General features: G+C 46.4%; 2 long non-coding RNA genes across 2 annotated transcripts; both read right to left on the reverse strand.

Annotated features, from left to right (window-relative positions):
- Positions 1-3,677: 3,677 nt before the first annotated feature.
- LOC124687911 lies at positions 3,678-5,022 on the reverse strand. The gene is made up of 4 exons (XR_006998347.1): positions 4,914-5,022; positions 4,662-4,799; positions 4,170-4,238; positions 3,678-4,080 (listed from the first exon to the last, which is right to left on the reverse strand). It is a non-coding gene; the product is annotated as an uncharacterized LOC124687911 (long non-coding RNA).
- Positions 5,023-5,237: 215 nt separating this feature from the next.
- Positions 5,238-7,529, reverse strand: LOC124687912. The gene is made up of 4 exons (XR_006998348.1): positions 7,424-7,529; positions 6,391-6,456; positions 6,077-6,120; positions 5,238-5,258 (listed from the first exon to the last, which is right to left on the reverse strand). It is a non-coding gene; the product is annotated as an uncharacterized LOC124687912 (long non-coding RNA).
- Positions 7,530-16,378: the final 8,849 nt, after the last annotated feature.

The raw sequence follows: 16,378 nt of genomic DNA on the forward strand, positions 1-16,378 counted from the left end.
ACAAACTGCTTGGCAGAAGTCGGCAATATAAAGATGACAAAACAAATATTAGCCGTACGGCTGCTGCTCTAGTAGTGATAAACTGATAGTAAGACTATACATTCGACTAAATCAAACATGAAGGCTTCATTCAGTTATATTTTTTTCATTCAGTATACATGTATTGTGTACCTAGCAGGGCATAAACAAAAAACAGAGTATCTAACTGATGTAGAAAAACTAACCTGCTTTGCGAGGTTGCAAGCACCATCAGGCGAGTTGAGGATATCATAACAGAACACCCAGAAATTTATTGCCAGACCAAGCCTAATAGGATGAGTTGGAGCAGACAACGCTAAAGGGCTGAAAGAGCACTGGAAAAAGCAAACGTGCAGCGCTGGTTGCACAAAAAAAAGTAGGATCAATGCATCAGACATGTATCCATGAGCCCATCATCGACACCTATATCGCATTCAATAGTGGCACCACTCTCGTGCAAGTGTCCTACTTCTCCGGTTGCCATCACTGCTATTCAAGGGATCGGTGAGCTTGAAGGACCTGCTGTGCTGGGACAACCCCGAGAAGAAGGCCATGAGAACAGCTTGGAGCATCATGTCGAGCAACATCGGTTGAAGACTTTGGAGCAGCATGTCGAGCAACATCGATTGAAGACTGGTCGTTTCACCTGGTTGCGGCCTTGCGAGGACGGCGTCCACGGTCAAAGCTTGTTGGGCTGTCGATCAGAGGCGGGGTTAGAGTTCAAGGCCAGAACACGAACTTGCTGTCGGCCGCCGGCGTTCGGCTTCCTAACGATCTTCCTCGTCGAACCTTGCCGATCTGGGCAGTAAAATTTCTAGCGCAGCATTAGGTGGAGGGAATCCGTCTGCACTCTGCAGGTCCTTGACTTCTTGTGTTCCTCGAGGATTTGCTTTGACGCCATGGAGGCGAGACCGGCTAGCGCTGGAGCATAGATCGAAATCAAGACGAAGGAAGTAGGACGGAGAGGATATATCGACGGGGGAGGGTGGGGAACACTGAAATTTCACTCGTTTCTCTGTAAGTGATATTGGGAACCAAGAAATCAGCAAGTATCTTCTTGTTCTCCTTGAGCATTCGTCGCATATACTTTTGATGAACACATCAATTAGATATTCCCCGCGCCGGTCCGGAAAGCTATTGTGTTCCTGCTCTTTGCTTGCTCAAGCAAGCCACACTGCTAATGCCAATATGCTGTGCTTCCCGTTGACAAGCTTCTCCTTCAGCGCAGCCCCTGTCCTCTCTCGCCTCTGCTGTAACAGCTTTCAGATTCCTTCAATTAAACCCAAGAAAAGCCAGTCCTGGCGCAAAAATCACCGGATCGGGGTCCTTGTGATGGATGTTGTCGAAGATGCTGCATTCCCGCTCCTCCGCTGCTCGATTGCCCTTTTCTCCTCGCCACCGGAGCTTAGGATCGGGCCGTTGCGGTTTCTCTTTGACAGATCTCCGAGCCTCCACCTATGTGCCACGCCCGAGAGGAGGAGGTACCGGACGACGTGTGCGGATACGAGCAGTAGCGAAAACAGCACAGGTCGAAACCACCAACGCGGCTGCGTTGAAGGTACGGGCGATAGGATCCCGGTGGTCGGGGGCGAAGGAACGGGAGGTTTGTCGGGTCAAACGGAACGGACGGGGCGATGTCACGGCCGTGACCCGTGAGGGCCTGGGATCGTGAGTCCTGTAACATGGAAGTACCGTTGCACCTGCTGGAAGAGGTGGCTGTCGCCGGTGGCCGGAGATCGACAGGAGATCGACGAGACCAAAGAGCTTTTGGCTTCTTTGGATCGTATGTCGCTGCCGGAGAGAGATTCCATACACCTTGTGTCCTAGACCCTCAAGAAATATTGCAGCAGGCGGTGGCTTGCTGACGGCGACGGCAGCCATCGAGAGGTTGGTGGCGGATCCAGAGATGGCGGCCGGTTGGGAGGAACTCTCCCGTGTTCTGTTTGGGATAGGAGGATGTGGCTCGTTAGGTCGGGTGGGAAAGAAAAAGCAAAGAACGAACCGGTACGATGGCATTTTGCTGTATTATGCGATTTGGTGGGAGGGCAAAACGGTCCAAAAAAAAGCGTTGACGAAACTTTTTGGCAGAAATCACACGGACGAAACCACGGAAACGTTAGCTCCTTTATTATTAGGTATAGGTATAGACTAGCACAAAGCCCGTGCGTTGCTACGGTGTCATATTAAATCAAAGGTCATGTATTTTCATATGTTTACTAGTATAAATGCCCGTGCGTTGCTACGGGTTATCAAATTTTATTTCTCAATAGACATATATAATTCATAACTCACCATGAAAATTAAAAACAAATCAGGGACAACATAATGTACTACAACATGATAATACCAAACGCAATAACAAGAAAACATTATTGTGCATCTCCATGGTTTCAAGTTCTAGATCTTCTTCTTACTCTTCCGCGGTAAGTCTCACACATGTGTTCTAGACCGTTATAACTGTCAACTCAACAATCTCTCCTTTTGGATGTATTATTGTCTAACAAAACATGAATGCCGCAAATAAAAATATAATTGAAGGATGGTATGCAAAGAAGACATGGATACACATGAATAAAAGGGAGCGTTGTTACTTCACATGGTGTTGTGCCGCTGGATCATTATCCATAGATCAGATCAATACATATATGAACAGACATTGATGGCGATACAAGCGTGGGGTGGGACAACAAGATATACCCGTTATAGGGTAGAGTATCCCTTGCCGATACAAGCGGGAGGTGGGACAAGAAGATATACCTTTTATACGGCAGAGTATGCCTTGTCGCCGTCATCGGCCGCGTCATCCTCCTAGCCTCAAACATTTTATTGTACATATTAAATCAATATCAATCTTATTATATGAGAGTGGATTTTGTACTTACATGCATGGGTGTGGTTTTTTGTCCTTTTATTCCTTGAGATTTGTTCTCACCATTATAGATGAAAGATTTCTTTCTCTCTCCTCTTTTTATCCGAATCTCAAAGCACAACGAACAGTGATAGAAATATCCACACCCATGTGTGTAACTACAAAAGCATTTCCCTATTATAAGTCTGTATATATATTTTGAAGTAAGAAATATTGTAACGCAATCAAAAGCACACTTGTCACATTATCAATGAAGAACTTGGCTGAAAAGTAGGAATACAATCATACTAAATGTGTGGAAGCGTGTATGTAAGCAGCTAGAAGCAAAAATGGGACACCTGTGTGGTGATTCTTGCAACGAAACATTGCAACCTATCTCATCGCCGTAGGAGGCGTCCACTTTGCACCCCGCACACCTTACAAGCTCTTGCATAGGCTGTCGGGCCCGTGCTTGGTAGAAGATTGAGTTGTGCACCCGGCAACCACAAACTGGCATTATCACCGTAGACACCAAACCATCAATCAGGGAACATAATGAATAACAGTAAACTGCAAGATAATCAACAAAGACATCACTTGTCTCAAATCCTGCTAGTCCCTCCCCGCACTTGTTGATTGTAAAACACTGATGTAAAGTCACGAGGAGTGGGTATAAGAATGATAGCTAAATGCATATGTAGGGGGCTGAATTAGTATTAACTTGGTGCAGTTCCATCTCAAACTTATAACAAGCAGAGAAAGCTGAATACCCAACTGTAATAAAATAAATGTGCTTGAATAAACAAATTCATGAGACTACCTTTGCATCCACAATACATTCCTTTTGAATGGTTGTATATTTAAATTACAAACAGTGCAATCACCATTAGAATATTTATGGCCCTATACATCTGGTTTCTCAATCAACTTGAAGGTACTATTCCTGGTACTATCCTATGTACTGCATAACTCCTTGGCTATGCTTACTCTAAAACTTCACTTTCTTTTCCAGGAATAATTTTCTAGGGAAGTAAGGCATTAGCATTTGAATCTTGACAATCAATAACAAAAGGTCCATCCAGATCATGTTTGTTGACGGTGTGATTTTGCTTGGTGTCAGTCTCGGAGCTAGCATAATTGCCATAAGCACCGGAAGGTAACCAACTTGGCCTCTCCAAATATATGTTGATGCCACTCCCAGTGCTGACAACATTCTACATATGCATCATTTCAGTTACTATCTGCAGTGCCTAATTAAAATATATAACCAAGAATGTGCATTGAACTCAACAAAATCTGCAACCTGACATTATGTGTTGCTCCTGTTGCGGAGTTCATCCCCAATTTCATGTTTCCCCCGGTGTATCTTGAACTACATTCTGGGTTTCATGCTATTAAGACATCAGCATATGTTGTACCATGAGAGGTATTAAAACAAATGGCCACAGATTATTCCAGAGAGCAAAGCACCAATCCAAGGACAGTAGTAACTGTATTGAAATCTCATCCAGTGATCCTAAATTCCAGTCTATCAGACATATAGAGAAAGCCACATCTTAGAAAATTAGATTACCAATTCAGTCACAAAATTTTAACGCTTATGAGTTGAACAACAAATTTTATGAGGATCGGTAATACCCACTAATCCAACACAAAATTCGAGTTCCATTGTCAATTGGCCTGTTTGTGCAAACCAACAATGCATCTACAGCAGGATATCATCAACTAAAATGAATACAAGCCAGCGCAAGACCAAAATTACTTCTGAATGTCTACATAGCATTGTGTCAATTACCTGAGTGTGTGTCGTCGAGCAGCTGCTGTGTTGCCGCTGCCGAGCTCGAGCAGATATTCAGGCGTGGCAATGTTGAGCTGAGGCGCAACTTCGGGCGAGGTGATTTCAATCTGGCACAATGCCAAGATGAGCTAAGTGCTGCAGGTACAGAAAATTTTGAGTATACAATTAATTCAATAAAATTGAAATTTGCTAAATAAATGTGAAAATCGTACAAAACCAATATTTAAATCATAATAAAATTAGGCTCACGTGGTTAATTTCCAATATTTAAAGCTGAAACCCCCACGTTGCGCGAACGCCCCACTATCTCCAACTTGAGCTGGGCAGGTGCAAGCCTCCAGCGCTGAAGCCCTCTCCGCCTCAAGTGATCAGGTGCGCGTTGCTGCCTCGGCCAGTTGCGCACCCACCCGTTCTCCTCCTCCCCAGCCGCCAGTCACACCGCCTCCATCCGCCCGGAACATGTGGAGCTCCTGCGAACATGTCTAAGACGTCATTGCTCCTCGGTAACTCGCCATGCTTCTCTGCAGCTCGCCGTGCTTCGTCATAGCTTGCCATGTTCCTCCGCAGCTCGACGTGCTCGTCATCGTGATCTACCTGCATGGATCAACATGTAGCTGAGAAAATTACTCCTCAGTTTGAAAGGTTCATCGTTGTGCACATGCTAAACTGAGGTGAAACGCGTTGCATAATGTGTTCTGCAACTTGTGCAAATTAGCAGAGTACAAAACATAACTGAATTATGATGATCAGAAGCCAACTTACCTTATTTGTTAGGAGTACTAAGTAGTGACACACAAAAAATGATTTTTTTTGCAAAAATTGGCAGAAATAAATGAAGCAACAAGTTTCCGTAAACATGTTGATTATCATATAGATCTGAATTCAAAGGCTCCAATCCTTTTCTATACTGTGAAAACAAGAGTAGCTCCAATCCTTTTCAGTGAATTTCTAAATGTTGCAAGTGGCTTAGGTAACAGAGAAGAGCATATACCTTTTCCTTTATCCTCAATATGTCTCCCAACAAAAACATAGCCCAGTTCAGTAAACTCTAATGACTGTATGATCAACCTCCTGCAACGAACCAGGATCACACTCAATGCCATTACTTTCCATATGCAGAGAACAAGTTAAAACCATTTGTATTTTCAGTAAAGGAATAGCTATGTTTTCTGTCCCCAACTAATAAGGTAAGTGATTGAGAAGATATGACACACTATATCTATTGCAATTCAGATACATTGAGGACATTACATTTACAAGAAAAGACTGATATAGTTCACCAGAAGGTACTTCATGTACTGGGTGGTGTTCAACACCTAGACATGTAAAGTCTTCACTTCATGCACAAAAGCAATTAAAAGAAAAATTATAAAGGAACTGTAACACAAGAGTAAAATAAATCAACACCAAACCTCTATGTTCATGTAGTTGGATCCATGAAGAAAAACTTGTGTACCTAGAAGTAGAAGGCAGGGAGCGGTATAATTAGAAAAAAAGGTAAACAATATGTAAGAGACTTTCTTGTTGATTATAAAGACACCAATAACAACTAATATTTGTATTCTCTGTAAATAAACATGGGGGATGCAGGTAATGTGCAACCACTGATGAGTTCAAGTGGTGCAGCTATATTGTAATAATTAATTTCTTTTTTGCTTGTGAGTTCAATTGATTATATATACACATAATCCCTCTTAACTTACTTTTGTTGGAAAGAAAGATGTACCTAAGATAAAAATCCACACAATGCATCGTGCTTGCAGAGAATTCAAGTACTCGAATTTTTGAAACCCTGCATAGAAAGAAAGCAGAAAATATTTAAGTAGTCAAATTTATTGTTCATTCTTTTTAGGTAGTAGAGATACATCCAATTGGCAGCAACTACGAAATTGATCTAAACAATTATTGTTTGTAGTTCTTGATTAGCTATCCTACTATTTTTTCTCCGATGATGATTGAGTTGAGATGAGCATACTGGGCACGATGAGATGTGTTGGACCTGATTGGGTAGTGCATGAACGTTTTATGTTAGCGCATTTGTAGAAATATTGGTTCATTGTATTGTCAGTTTGTGTACTTGGTTCTTCCAGCCAACTAACCAAGGCGCTAGAATGCAGCACACTGGTCATAGACAATCAATCTGAGTGCTGAGGCTGGTGGCTGCACTAAGAAAGAATGAAAGAACAGAGTGCTGCAGCCTGTGATACTAACTGTAACTTACCCAGAGGGATTGAGCTACACTAATCCTATGTTTACTATGACTTGGTATGAAGTACTACTTTCTAGAATTATTACAGGCTCGTAGCTTTTGGCCCGGGTTTGTTGAATCCTTGCTCTGACATTTCACCATAAATCTGCAATCTCCATGCTCAAACATAGCAATATCTACAAGGAATAGGTACTACACTCTAGCATACATCATACCAGCACAATAACGTGAGAACGGTCTCCAGACTTAAACCTACCAATGCCCTAGATATTCTCATATAGGTCGTCACAGTAATCTGATAACCTCTGATGCAACAGAACAAATTGCACTAAATTAAGGAAGCTAGTGTCTTCTTGATAAACTGGATCACACTTACCGAATCACAACCTACAACCAGCAGTCTAATACAGCAGTACACCAATACGGGCACCCGCAGGTGAAGCTCCAAAACTGATGGGAACCACGGCTACATCCCTCCCATCCCAACCCCACCGCCCGCGAAAGGAGAAGCGCAGACGAAAAGCAAGAAGGGAGTTTTTAGAGAACGCACCAGGGAGAGGACGCGCCGCCACGCCATGGGCCCGAATCTCCAATCCCATATCGGTCCCTCCCTGCCCAGATCCGGAGCGTGGATGCCGATGGTGGTCATGAACAACATGGAGCCGTGGCCGTCGCCGGCGGTTGCCTCAGTGCCCGGCAATCCTGCTCGGGCCCTCCCTGCCCAGATCCGGAGCTTGGCCGCCGATGGTGGCCATGAACAACACGGAGTTGTGGCCGTCATTTGTGCTTTGCCTCAGCGACCTGCAGGCGTCCTCCATCGGAGCCCTCTGTCGACGCGGAAGGGGAGAAGAGGACCAGGTCAGGGCGGAGGCGCGAATTTGCGTGGAGGCGCAAGGATTTGCTAGGTCGCCTCCACGGTTTTCGCCACTGCTGCCATCCACGCGCCCTTCTTCCATCCTCCCCCTCTTCCCGTTCGCCGCCGAGAGGATGGTCCCTAGGAGCCCGTCGTACAACTCGGACAACGGAACCGACAGAGGCGGCGCTGGTCGGAGATGAAAAGTGATGGGCGCGGCGGCGTGCGGGAAGGGGGGAGGATGGAAGAAGGGATGGTATGGACGAAGCGTTTTTCTCGGGAGGCACGGTTTGCGGGACGACGAATGGACGAAGGTACGACCAAACGTATTGGCAGAATAAGGAACCACTTTAGTCTTTTTAAGTAGTAGAGATATCCGTGTGTTGATACCTCTCGACTCGCGCGCAAGGCCGTCCTCTCCCTCTCTCTCGCGCGATATTCTTCCTCCCGCCACCACCCCACCGCTCCATGGCGCCAGCTTGACCCAGTTCCTCCTGATGTGCCACAGGTCGCGTGATTCCTCTCTTCCTCGGCTCCATCATCCCGGCCATCGCTCGCCACGTCGCCCCATCTCCTCTACTGTCGGCCTTTTCATGCTTTGTTGCCAATATTATCCCCTGCTTTTTATTTGTATTTGAAAAATCCATCCTTTTTTCTTTTGTTTTTAACAAATAGAAAATGTTTTGTCAAACCAAATGGCCTTCAACGGGACATATCCGAGAGTTAAAAACCTATACGCCGCGCCGCGCACCACCGCGAGCGCTTGGGCTAGGCGCAGTTAGCGCTTTGTTTTTTTTTCATGCATACAGCTTTTTTCTCTGGTGTGGTCCAATTTTGTAAAGTTTGGTCAGGTTTTTGTTTCATTCGTTTCTTCCGGTTTTTCGTTTTTGATTTTGTTTAAAATGTTGAGCTTTTTTAAAAGTATAGTTTTCTGGAAAATTCAATTTTAAAAATTTTCTAGATTTTAAAAATGTCCATACTAAACACTATTTAGATTTGAATAATGTTGTGAAAACGTTCAAATTTGTTTGGATTTTGAATATTGTTCAAATTTTGAATTTTGTTCGAATTTTAAATTTTTAGGAAATTTAATTTAATGGATTTTTATTTTTGTTTAGTTTTTAAACTTATTCCAATTTTTTATTTTGAAAGCAGTTCAAAAATAGAGAACTGATAAATAAGCCGGCGCCAAGAAACAATAATAAATGATAAGGAAGGAACGCCGTGTACAGTGTCAAAAAAAAGGAAGGAACGCCGTGTAAGTACTCAAGCGGCCACCACCTCCATCGGCCCAAATCAGAGTGTCAGACCACCCACCATCGCACCCCATGTCAGTTTAACAAACACACCCCCTGCCTCCAATTTGTAAACGCGATCAAGTCCCACACGTCCGCTCCTTCCTCCAATCCTCTTCCTTGTCAACCCGAGCGCTGGCCCTTCTCCTCTTCCGGCCGGCCGGCCACCACCACACCGTCGTCCTTCTCTGCATCACGCAACGCCGCGGTTCACCGGTCGGGCATGTCTCCGCCCAGCCGAGCGCCGCTATCCCCCTTCAAGCCTTCTAGGGCGAGACCGCAGTTCATCGCTCAGGCCTCTCTCTGCTCGTGCTCCATCGTGCTCCACTCCGATTTCTTATCTGTTCTTTTCCATCTCTCGCCGTCCTTCCGTTCTGAATCCAATCCAATCTTAGTGAGGCGGCTTGTTGATTTCAGGAAAGTTGACGTATATAAATCAGCCGATTTTGTTACGATGGAGCGAGGTGGGACTATTTTCGCGTGTCAGAGCTAATGCAGCAATTGGACAGGGCATTTCGATTGGACGGGACGAATATGGCCCTGCGGCGTGATGGACAACAAAGGCTAGCGTAAGAGCATCTCCAGCCGCGTCCCCCAAACCGTCCCCCAAACCGCGCCGGATCGAGCGTTTGGGGGACGTGTTTCGTTCGTGCCGCGTTTGGGGGACGTCGCTCCCCAGCCGCGTCCCCCAAACGCCGCCCCCAAACATTTAAAGTATTTTTTTAGCTTGAAAGAAACTATTTAATAATATTCAAATCGGTTGAACATAAACAAATTATATATAAAACTTCGAAAAAATATAATTAAATACATATAAACTATCTACTTCTTCTTCTTCGCCGATGGCCCCGCCTCGTCGTCGTCATCGCGGTGGCGCTTCCTGCTCGTCACCTCTTCCGAAGAGGCGGTGTCGGCGCTCGACGCGTCGTCGTCGCCGGTGCTCGTCGGCTGCGCCTTGGCCTTCGCCTTCGCCTTGGCCTTGGCCTTGGCCTTGGCGGCCTTCGCCTTGGAAGCCTTCGCCTTGGCCGCCTTCGCCTTCGCACGGGCCACCGCCGCCGCCGCGGCCTCGCTCTCTTCTTCCTCCTCCTCCCAGCCCAGCCATTCCTCCTCGCCGTCAACCGGCGGCGGGGAATCGTCGCCGCTCGCTCGGCGTCCCGGCTCTCTCCCACCAATGGCGCCAGCCAGCAGGCTTTCCCTCGCCCGGAGGTGTCGGACGGGAGCCGGGAGATGTAGCTCATCGTCGCCGGAGGTGTCGGATGAAGGCTTGGATGAATGGTGGCGTGCGTACGGCGTACGTACGGGTCTTATTGAGCGCGGATGAACGGCGGCGCAGAAGTCGAAGAGAGCAGCGGTTGCTCTTCCGAGGAGTCGGCGCTCCATTCCGGCGGGGTTGGCGCGTCGCCGACGCGCTTGCCAATGCGACGGTTCCGCTTCCGTCAACTGCACCGTCGCTACGTATGTGGCGGTTGAGCGTCCGAGCCGGCTGACGGGTCGGCCCCGCGCCTCCTCGCCTCTCATTTCGTTGTGTCCGGCGTGCCCGGTGCGTCCCCGTGGGACGGGGACGGGCTCGGGACGCCGGACACCGAATGGGGCGCGCCGGACAAAAAAGGGCTTTGGGGGACGCGGCTGGAACGCTTTTTTTGTCCGGCGCGCCCCAAATCCCTTTGGGGGACGGTTTGGGGGACGCGACTGGAGATGCTCTAAGGGAGGGGAATCGGAAACAGAACACCCCCGGACCGGTACTGTGGCAGTTCGCTGTATTATGCGATTTTGTGGGAGGGTAAAACGGTCCAATAAAAAGTTGGACGAAAATTTTGGCAGAAACCTTAGCTCCTTTATTATTACTAGCACAAAACCCGTGCGTTGCTACGGTGTCACACTAATTTGAATTGCTATCGTTTATATATTTTTTTTTGAGAATTGACCACTCTTTATTCTATTAAAAAAACAGTACAAACGCAGACGGTCACATACACGTGTATACACTCAGCAATATGAACACACACACGCACACCCTACCTCTATGAGCACCTCCTGAAAACGAACCTCTCTCCTGTAACCCATACCTAGATCCCTAATCGGTGAGTTTTTTTCAAAAATCCCATGATGCCCCTAGTAATCTTCCACCGACTCATCGCCTCTTTTACACAAACGCGATCAAATCCGAGTCCACATCCCCCTTTTCATCGATGGCTCCGTTCTCGACCCTCCTCCTTTTGCATCGCGCAATGACGCCGCCCGCTTCAAACCCTTTTTTTAACTTTTGAGTGGCATAGTTTTTATTGAATTTTTTTCATATCTAACGTAAATTATGTTGTTCACTTGAATGTGGCTGATTGCTATGTGCAAGTCATCTTTATATTCGTTTACACGTGAACTTAAAATACATACCTATTTATTTGTTGAACTAATTAACTACTCCTATAAGGTATTGTAGTTCCGAAGAGAAGCACGGATTCTAATCATACTTGCCACCACAGTACAAAACACGATTCTCATGTAAACATTATATCCGTGATCCGCGCAACAGCTTTCAAGTATATTATCATCCATTTACGGGGATATAGTTCTAGGCTATCTATAATTTGGCCTCCTGAACTGAACTCCATTTGGACAAAAAAACCACCTGAACGCCCGAATCTGCTACAGTTATATTCAGATCGTTGGCCTGATTGCAAAGCAGGAAACAAATGGAATGGAAATTCCTCTTCTATCGTTAAAGAGGATTGACGAACGGCAGGCCTCCGTCCCATCGCGTGGCCATCGCAAACGGAGCTGGAGGGAGCAGCGGCCGACCTTGCCGTGCCCCTGCCCTGCCTTCTGCCCGAGCTCGCCGCGCCCGTCCCCTGCCGGAGCTCCCGCGGCCATCCTTTCACTAGTAGGAAAACCCTTATAGGCGAAGCTTAGTTCTGTGGCGCACCGTTTTAAGTGCGCCACAGAAACTTATTTTGTGGCGCACGAAGCTCGGTGCGCCACAGAAATAGCTTAATTTTGTGGCGCACTACTAAACCGTGCGCCACAAAAACTTGGTGGGCCCCACACCCTGTCACCCCCAACCATTGGTTTTACAATTTCTACGGCGCACAAACCTCGGTGCGCCACGTAAATTACTTCTTCCGTGGCGCACGGCGACGGTGCGCCACAAAAATAATGTTTTCACGTGGCGCACTTGTCTCGGTGCGCCACGTAAATAACGTGTACTATATCAAGGCCGTACCCCTCCCTCGCCACGAAGTTCCTCTCCCTCTCTCCCCTCTCTCCCCGCGCCGCCGCCTTCCATGGCGAGCGATGCCGTCGCCGTCGCCGCCGCCGCCGCCTTCCTCCGCGAGGGCCGGATGCCGCCACGCTCCACCCATCCCCGCCACCGGCAGCACAAGCCGCCGCGGCGTGGAGGAGGAGGGGCCGCGCGGCGTCAAGGTGGAGGAGCCGCCGCCGCGTCAAGGTGGAAGAGCCGCCGCGACCTCCACCCATGCCGTCGTCGTCGGTGAGCTCCTCCACAACTGTCCAAATCGTCGGTAAGCTCCCTCCCCTCCCCTCCCTCTTCCTCCCCCGCGAGCACAACGTGCTCGACGAAATGCTCGCTCGGTTGGCTCGGGATGCATTGCTGCTAGTGATGCTTAGTCGTTAATCTTGATGCTACTCGGTTCATTTGTTGGCTCTGGATGCATTGCTCGCTAGTGATGCATTGCTACTCGGTTGGTTCATTTGATGCTACTTGGTTCATTTGTTGTGCTCAGTGAGGTTAACTCGTTAATCTTGATGGCTTATTACTACTGGTTCATTTGTTGTGCTCGAGTGAGGTTAACTCGTTAACAATTTTCTTGATGGGTTCATAGGAATTTGATGCTACTCGTTCATTTAAATGCTTGTTGTGCTCAAGTGAGGTTAACTGGTTCATAGGAATTTAAATGCATGAAATGCTACTCGGTGGGCTTGTATACATACATATTTATAGTTGCTCTTGGTTGGCCTCGGGATTAGTTTTCCGGACCCCAAGTAATTCTCTCGTTGGGATTAGTTTTCCGGACCCCAAGTTTTTTGGACCCCGATGATTTACTTGATGGATTCTTGTGAGCTTATGGTATGCTTATAATGCTCGATTAGTGGGGATGCTTACCTGGATCATGTGCATATAGTTCATATAGTTCCCTAAAAATAAAGAATGCTCCCCGGCCGAAGCTTGATGTCTTAGCTCAGCCAATGATGCAAAGGCTGAGGCAAAAACTTGGATAAGAACATATACTAAAATGTGTGATTTAAATGGAATGCTTATGATGGTTACTACCAAGTGATGAATAATCCCTTATGGTACCCCGACTTTGTTTTGAACTCAACTCGAGTAATGATAAATTTCTATTTCTTGTGTTGGCTTTGATGAAAATAGAGATATCCACAGTAGGGGATCATGTAAATGAATGCCACTGTGGTATCCTTTGAAGAAAAAGGACTGTTTCGATGGTTTTAAAAGGCTAGGTGGTGCTAGGTGATTCAGTTGGCTACCAAGACTTGTCTCATCCGGTTAGCTGGGATATGCTATGTGTTGTTGCTTGTTTAGGCATATCTATCACTTACTGGATTTACTTGGTTCTTGATTGGCCTCTCTTTTGCCAGCATCACTTGGTCTATATACCAAGTGATGAATAATCCCTTTGGAGCATCTCGCTCCATGCATGCTATGTGTGTTTGAGCATCTTGACTTATGTCCCTATGATAATGGATCATCAAATGTTTCCCTTTGTCCCTGGTTGCCTCCTTAATTGATACCTTATGATCCAAATGATCCAAGTCCCTTGCATGATCCCATTTGTCCCTAATGTTGCTTAATTAAGATGAATAAATTCCCTCTAATCACCATTTGGAGATCAAGACTAGTTCTTGATATCCATTAGTTACTGTCAACACATGTGTTTGCATGTGTGTGTGAGCTGCTTGTAGTGTCACTTGACTATTCAAGTTTCAATGTTGGTTACTTTTCCTCTAGTGCAAGAAATGGTTGAGCAGATGTTTATCCACTTGTTGGCCTTTATTCTTGGGTAGCTTAAAGTGTCATGCACTTACTGGATCATCAAATGTTTCCCTTAATTTGTCCCCTGGTTGCCTCCTTAATTGATGCCTTATGATCCAAATTACTATATTATTGGATTGAGTGATATGGCTACTTGCTTGTTTGCTCTCCAAATGCTATATATGTGTATTTGACCATGCTTATGATGGATTTCTTTTAAGGACTCTAGCTAGATTAGAGGGGAAAAAGTTGTTGCTTTGTTGCCTATGATAATGGATCATCAAATGTTTCCCTTTGTCCCTGGTTGCCTCCTTAATTGATGCCTTATGATCCAAATGACCCAAGTCCCTTGCATGATCCCATTTGTCCCTAATGTTGCTTAAGATGAATAAATTCCCTCTAATCACCATTTGGAGATCAAGACTAGTTCTTGATTTCCATTAGCTAGACTCCAATATTAAAAATGTCTCCCAAATATGGAGACAAACATTTTAACATTACCCCAAGTGATTTACTTGTCGATGATTAGATGGTTGGTCGATCACTCGTACACTCGGGGGTGGAGCAAGTGAGGCTTGGTGTGATGGCACAAATATCAATATCTTGTGCATCCTACTCGGCCTCACTTACTCCATCTCTCGGATGTTAATATTTGTTTCGACCAACAAAGTATGAGGCATTCCATTTAGTTGATACCACTTGGCTCTTTCTTCCATTTTAGTGCCGATAATTAGAATGTTCGGTCAACTGTACACTCCGGGTGTCGCTAGTGAGCCTGGTGTGATGGCACAAATATCAATCTCTTGTGCATCCTACCCGGCCTCACTAACGCCATCCCGGGATGTTCATATTTGTTTCGACCAACAAAGTATGAGGCATTCCATTTAGTTCATACTAGCTACTTCTTAATTGCATTGGCCTTTCTTCCATTTTAGTGCCGATGATTAGAATGTTTGGTCACCTATACGCCGCAATATACTTTGTAGACGAGCCCCCCTTTCCCTGGCCGCCGTTCCGTGAACGAGTCCTTGATGAGACAACAACGCCGACATGCCTCTCCGGCGCAGCACCACTTTTCTTCTCTCGCCGTCCAGTACGTGAGGCCCTTGTCATTCCATTTGCTTTGGTATTTTCAAAATGCCGATGATTAAAATGTTGGTCACCGTACACTTGGGGGTGGCGTAAGTGAGCCTGGTAAGATAGCACAAATATCAATCTCTTGTGCATCGGACTTGGTCTCACTGACGCCATCCCTAAATGTTAATATTTGTGTTGACCAACAATGTATGAGGCACTTATTCCATTTTGTCATTCCATTTGCTTTGACATTTTCAAAATGTCGATGATTAAAATGTTTGGTCACCGTACACTCGGGGGCGGCGTAAGTGAGCTCGGTAAGATAGCACAAATATCAATCTCTTGTGCATCGGACTTGGTCTCACTTACACCGTCCCTGAATGTTAATATTTGTGTTGACCAACAATGTATGAGGCATTTATTCCATTTCTCTTGTGCATCGGATACTTGTTGGTCTCACTTTCTTCCATTTTCATCATAGTAGGAACTGGATGGAAGGACCCCGATGCAAGCGAGCCCGGTGGGTAGAGATGACGGAGCAAAGGACGAACCGGATGAAGACTACTTTGTATCTCGAAATTGTGAATTTTGTATGAATTAAGAGTTGTATGCAAAACATTTGACACTTGCCACTATATATGTATCTCGATCGGGCTCTAAGTAATGTGATGATGATGTCTATGTTATATCTGTGCAATGTACATGATATTTATATTATATCCGAATGTTGCTTGTATATAACTCGTGTATCCGTATTGTGTATCCGTATTGCTGTGTATAAACCGCATATGTGTAGCAAGCAGCACAAAATCGTGTATAATACAAGCAAATTCCGTGGCGCACTAAGAAGCAATTACGTAGCGCACGCTTTTACGTGGCGCACCTAAGAACAAGTGCGCCACGTAAACCTTATTTCTGTGGCGCACGACCAGGTGCGTCACAGAAAGCTTATTTTTGTGGCGACGTTTCTGTGGCGCACCACCCGTGCGCCACAGAATCAAATTTTCGTGCGCCACTGATAAGGCTTTTCCTACTAGTGTTTGCTCCAGCTCGCCCGCGGCCGTCTCCGCCTGATCTCGCCCGCGGCCGTCACTGCCCGAGCTCGCCGTGACCGCCACTACCATGGCCCGCGCACGGGCGTCCTGCCGGAGCTCGCAGCGGCCATCCCCTGCACGAGCTTGCCCGCGGCCGCCGCCTGCGCTGTTCGCTCGCGCGCTTCGCTCGTCCTTTGCCGGAGCTCGCCGCGCTTGCTCGCTCGCGGAGGTCGCCCATGCT

This window comes from Lolium rigidum, chromosome 2, assembly GCF_022539505.1.
Source record: "Lolium rigidum isolate FL_2022 chromosome 2, APGP_CSIRO_Lrig_0.1, whole genome shotgun sequence".
NCBI classification, from domain to species: Eukaryota; Viridiplantae; Streptophyta; class Magnoliopsida; order Poales; family Poaceae; genus Lolium; species Lolium rigidum.